This window comes from Octopus bimaculoides, chromosome 4 (assembly GCF_046866305.1).
Source record: "Octopus bimaculoides isolate indiv1 chromosome 4, ASM4686630v1, whole genome shotgun sequence".
Lineage (NCBI taxonomy): Eukaryota > Metazoa > Mollusca > Cephalopoda > Octopoda > Octopodidae > Octopus > Octopus bimaculoides.
Window position 1 is genome coordinate 25,478,413 of NC_142931.1, and position 6,924 is coordinate 25,485,336.

Here is a 6,924-nt window from a genome sequence, read left to right on the forward strand (position 1 = left end):
ACATAAAAAGCACCATTTGAGCATGGTCAATGCTAGTGCCGCCTAACTGGCTCCCATGCTGATGGCACATAAAAAGCACCATTCAAGTGTGGTCAATGCCAGAGCCACTTGACTGGTCCCCGAACCGGTGGCACATAAAAAGTACCCACTACACTCTCTGAGTGGTTAGCATTAGGAAGGGCATCCAGCTGTAGAAACCTTGCCAGATCAGATTGGAGCCTGGTGCAGCCACTGGCTTTCCAAACCTCAGTTAAACTGTCCAACCCATAACAACATGGAAAATGGATGTTAAACGATGATGATGATGATGTTATCATAAAAGTTTGCCATAGGAATCAGATGTCCATCAACATGGCATACAACCATAATACATATCTTTTGAATTACATTTCAGCTTGTTTCATGCTATTGCTCTACTCAAACAGGACACCTACACCTTCTGTTTCTAATTTACTTTTTGGTTTATTTTATTGGCTTTGGTCATTCAGCTGTAGTCTTGCCTTCAAGATTATATCAATTCCCAAGTATTTATTTTTATCAACTGGTATTATTTTTATTGACCCCCAGAAGGATGAACGGCAAAGTAGACATGGGCAGGACTTAACCTCCAAATGTAAAAAAAACATGTAAGCAAAGACCACAAGATATGCTGTTGTCAGTCACTCTACTGATTCTGCCATCCACCTTACATAACAACCAGTCAGTTAAATAATGTAGATATAACTGATAATGATCTAGAAAACAATGTCCTAGCATAGCCACAAGGTAATATATGAAACCAGTAAAACCTAAAAGAATAGATTTTTTTTTTTCAGCAATGAGCAAGATTTGATTTCTTTTGTAAGTGTATTTTAAACTGTCAGAAGCACTTTATTTTCATGCTCCACTTCTCATCTATACTCTTCCCTTTTCATACATGGTCAGTTGCCATTAAGTATAGTATACCATGGTAAAATACCTTCTCTTACTACCCATGAAATTATCCACATTATTAGAAATATACTCACATATACATATATTCATATGCATACATACATCATATATACACGAGTAAGTACATAACTGCAAAGCAAGGTGGTAAAAAATAGTACTTAAATATGAAAGGTTGAGTAATATGTTTTTGTTTTATTATTGTAATGTTTTTACATGCAGCTTTAATAAAGTGGATCATATACATATACATACATATATATATATGTACATATATATATGTATATATATGTATATATTTATATATACATATATATATGTATATATATATATATATATACATATATATATATATATATATATATACATATATATATATATATATATATATATATATATATATATATATATATATATATATATATATATATATATATATATATATATATATACATATATATATATATGTATATATATATATATGTATATATATATGTGTGTGTATATATATATATATATATATATATATATATATGCCCCTGGACTGGCTTGTGCGGGTGGCACATAAAAGACATCATTTCGAGCGTGGCCGTTTTCGTGCGGGTGACATGTAAAAGCACCCACTACACTCTCTGAGTGGTTGGCATTAGGAAGGGCATCCAGCTGTAGAAACTCTGCCAAATTAGATTGGAGCCTGGTGTTGCCATCCGGTTTCACCAGTCCTCAGTCAAATCGTCCAACCCATGCTAGCATGGAAAGCGGACGTTAAACGATGATGATGATGATATATATATATATACATACACATACACACATACATGCACACATGCATGCACACACACACGCACTCACACATACACAAACACACACTTATAAAGAAAAAATACAAAAAAATCTAATTAACTTTTTAATGTAAGTTTCTCTACCGTGAAGAGAGCTCAATTCATTATGCTTCAAGTTGTTGCACTTCTATGAGTGTACTATTGTATGTACATCCCTTTGTTACTTTATATTGTTTGTTGTATTTTATTGCTCAACTTATTTATATATGATCAATGTTGTTAGAGGTTACTAAAGAAAAGTCAGACAAGATTGGTCAGTACATGATGATGATGATGATGTTGATGATAACGATGATGATGATGATGATGATGCTGCTGCTGATGATGATGATGATGATGATGATGGTGACAGAGATGATGGCTGGGACAATAACAACAACAACAACAAAGTTTCTGGTTTGGGAACGCCTTCAAACAGGGACATTTGAACGTGAGATTGTTGTTTTGTTAGATTACCCCTGATCAAGCAGCGATATATTACCGACCATATTTGATGGCATAAAGTATACACAGACATTTTTTAGACACACGAATTTCAGGAGAGCCTATTAAGGGGAAAAAAAAACAAAGCTTTTAGAGCATTAAACAGCTGTGCATCAGCATGGCCACAGCACTCAAGCTGAAACTAGTAAAGTACACAGTAAAGGCAAGTTTATGGGAGGCCCAGTTTCACCTTTATATCCCAGACTGTTTTTTCAGGGGGGATATTTTTTATTAAAAAATGTGTTTTGCATGCCATCAAACGTAGTATGCACCTACATATACACTCACATACATATATACAAACACACACCTACAAACAAAGACACACACATGCACACATGCACAATAATGAGTCCATAAGCACTTTATCTATTTCATAAACGTCTACACACATGCTTATGAGTTTGTAAGTACTTTATCCATTTCATGTGCACCTGTATATGAACTCACACATTTACACACACATTGGTGAGTCCACGAGTACTTTATGTATATCATAAGCATCTACACACACACACACACACACAAACACACACAAACACACACACTCACACACACATACACACACATATGAACAGACAATGATGAATCCATAAATACTTGATGTATCTACAGCTATCCATTTAAATACCTACACTCTTACTCACACCTGTGAATCGCAACATAGAAAGATATTAAGTGCTAGAAAATAATGTGAGGATTATATATAATGAGAGACCAGACCAAACCAATAAAATAAATACATAAATAAAACAAAATATTCATAAGCTAGCATGAAAAAATATGAATTCATCAAGTGCCAAATTTGTAAATAGCAGGTTATAACCAGAAAGATTGTTCTGAAGTGCTGAATTTTGTAAAGAACAGGTAATTACCAAGAAGATTTCATTGTAATTTTGTATAGTCTATTACTTGTAATTTGATTTCCACCCACCTGGTAATTTAAACTCAGAACAGAGAAACATATTTGAAATATTACTGATTTAGAACTATTCAAAGAATAAAGTAAAGTAATTATAATGGAGTAGAATAAGCTTGTAACCAAAGCAAACTTATGTGCAATACTGCTAATACATATGATTCCATCTCTATAATTTTTTTATATCATCATCAAAAGACTTCTGATTAATATGCGAAGGAAAATTAGACTGTGTTCTTCATGCCTTTCTCATCATCATCATCATCATCATCATCGTTTAAACGTCCGCTTTCCATGCTAGCATGGGTTGGACGATTTGACTGAGGACTGGTGCAACCGGAACATGTCTATTACTCTTTTACTTGTTTCAGTCATTTGACTGTGGCCATGCTAGATCACCACCTTTAGTCGAGCAAATCGACCCCAGGACTTATTCTTTGGAAACCTAGTACTTATTCTCTTTTGCCGAACCGCTAAGTTACAGGGACGTAAACACACCAGCATCGGTTGTCAAGCGATGTTGGGGGGACAAATACAGACACACAACCATATACACATGCATATATATATATATATATATATATATATATATATATATATATATATATATATATATATATATATATATATATATATACACATATACGACGGGCTTCTTTCAGTTTCCGTCTACCAAATCCACTCACACGGCTTTGTTCGGCCCGACAAACCATGTGGTTGGTAAGCAAGCTCACACAGCCACTCCAATGCCTTTCTCAAGGGCATAATTACGAACATGTCTATGTTATTTTTTATTTCAATAAAGGCATAAGGCTTCAAATTTTGGAGCTAAGTATGGTCAATAAATCAACACAGTAGTTGTGAAGGTGCATGGCTCAATGGTTAGAACATTAGGCTCACAATCATGAGGTAGTGAGTTCAATTCCCAGACCAAGCTGTGTTTTGTGTTCTTGAGCAAGACACTTTATTTTCACATTGTTCCAGTTCACTCAGCTGTAGAAATGAGTTGTAACATCACTGGTGCCAAGCTGTATCAGCCCCTTTGCCTTTCCCTTGGATAACATTGGTGGTCTGGAGAGGGGAGGCTGATATGCATGGGTGACTGCTGATCTTCCATAAACAACCTCACCCAGAGGGGAACTTTCTAGAAGCAATCCTGTTGTGATGAGAGTTATGATGCTGCCTTTCAAGAGATAGACTGGCCTAAGTAAAGTATAAACAGTAATGATCTGAATGGGTTCAGAGTTTGGAGTCCACTGAAATTTGTGTTAGTTCGCAGTGAGTTTGGAAAGTGTTGGTTGGTTAGTTCACAAGGAATATTGATTGTTGGTTCATAAAGAGGACTGATAGCTCATTACATTGTCTTTACTGTTGTCTGATTATATTATTTATTGTTCATAGCAAATTACATTGCAACATCTGGCGATGAGGGTTTTGAAGCTCATGTAGATTATTTAACAATTTGTTCATGATACAACTTGTTAGATAATGGAAGACCTATTAGCTTCCATAGTACAGTTGCAAAAGCAACAAGAGCAGCAACAGGAGTTGCAAAAGCAACTATTACAGTAACAACTACTACAACAACAATCATTGGAGCTATATTCAAAGAAGTCCAAAAATGAGGTAAGTTTATTTTCACCAGATAGCATTTCGAACTCAATGAATTCAGTAATAACCCAGAGGAGGGTATAACTTCTGCATCGTACTACAGAAGGTACAAGGAGATTTTTAGACAAGATTGCAAATCATGGTCAGACAAACAAAAAGTGAGACTGTTATCGTGGAAAGTAGAGCATGAACATTACTGTAATTTCATATTTCCCCCCAAAGACCCAATGAGATTTGTTTTAAAGAAACAATAGAATTACTGTCTGACATATTAAGTGATAAAACTTCTCTATTTAACACTCGAATGGAGTGTTGGAATATAATGAAAAAAGAGAATGATACATGCAAGAATAGTCAACAGAATGTGTGAAAGTTTTAAACTCAAAGAACTTGCACCTGAGATGTTCAAGTGTCTTATTTTCGTACAAGGCCTTACTGCAAGTGAAGTTACGGAAATTTGGGCAAGAATTCTTTCTAAATTGGAAAAAGCGAACTAAGATCTAATTTTACAGTCCGTGGCAAAAGAATGCCAAATGATGGTAAACCTGAAACACTATGTAGAAAAATTCAAGGAAAGGATTCCTCAAAGATACAGATATGCTGACTGGAAAAGTACAATCAAAAAAGAGCACCACATCCTAAGCCATGTTATAGATGTGGGGCATACATTTCAGAAAAGACTGTCCATTTAAAAATCAAAAGTGTTATGATTGCAAAAGATTGGCTACAAAAGTTCACACTGCAGAACAAAATTATGAATGTCAAATGTTAAAAATCCTAGAGTGTTCTCTGAAGAAACAAAAATTGACTCCCAAATTAGAAAATTTGTACATGTAAAAATAAATGGAATACATATTAAACTTCAATTAGATACTGGAAGTGATGTTTCAATAATGAATATAGACACATGGAAGAAAATAGGGAAACCTATCTTAAGAAAAACATCAAAATCTACTTGTAGCTTGACGGGCAACAAATTACATTTCATAGTCTATCTCTTGCAAGAGATAGACTGGCTCGAGTAAAGTATAAATAATAACGATCCAAGTGGGTTCAGAGTTTGGAATCAAGTGAAGTTCATGTTAGTTCGCAATGAAGTCAGGTGTTGGTTGATTAGTTCACAAGGAATATTGGTTGTTGGTTGATTAGTTCACAAGGAATATTGGTTGTTGGTTCATAAAGAGAATTGTTAGTTTGCTACATTGTTTTACTGTTGTATGGTTATCTTATTTATTGTACACAACAAATCCCATGACCAAAGGCGGACTTAAGTCGATGGATATTTTATCAGTCTTTGTAGGACTAAAAGCAAAGTTGGCTGTAAGTAAAGTCTGAACTCAAACAAAATGCAAACATGCTTAAAATGGTGTGTGTCTCTGCCAATTCTTCCAACCTACCACCTTTAATGTTTGCACTGTAACATCACTAAATATCACTAAATATCACTGACCCTTTGGATGCATATGTGTTATATTCCTGATAATGACATGTTTTAATTCCTTTTCCAACTCTTTCAACTATAAGTAAACTTTGTAGAGTAAACGACCTTCCTTTGACCATTATTAAACCTTTTGAGAGTAAAATCATTTTGTTCATAGTAGAATATAAAGAAAACATAGTGGGTGTCAACTGTCTCAACTAAACAATTAACAGCATAAATCCTGAAATTAAAACATTCACTGACTAAGCTAATTAAGAGGCACCTTCATTTAAAAGTACTCATCTACAACGTGATATGTTGTTTCCTGTGGACTTGGCACAAAGCCAATTTAGTCATGGGAAAAATTCTAATGGCAAAGAATTGAATCATTGCCATGTGTTACAAAGACTGAATGCATGAAGCTGGCAGAATCATTAGCACACTGGACAAAATGCTTCATGGCTTTTCATCCATGTTCATGTCCTAAGTTCAAATTCCACAAAGGTTGACTTTGCCTTTCATCCTTGAGGGGTTGATAAAATAATTACCACTTGAACACTGGGGCTGATGTAATCAATTTAACAGGCTTTGCTTGAAAATTTGAAACCAATACATTACTGAAACTGGAGCGGGTGAATTAATAGAACTGGTTAGCATAGCAGTCAAAATATCATGTGGTATTTAATATTGTATCTTGATACTTTGAGTTCAGATCTATA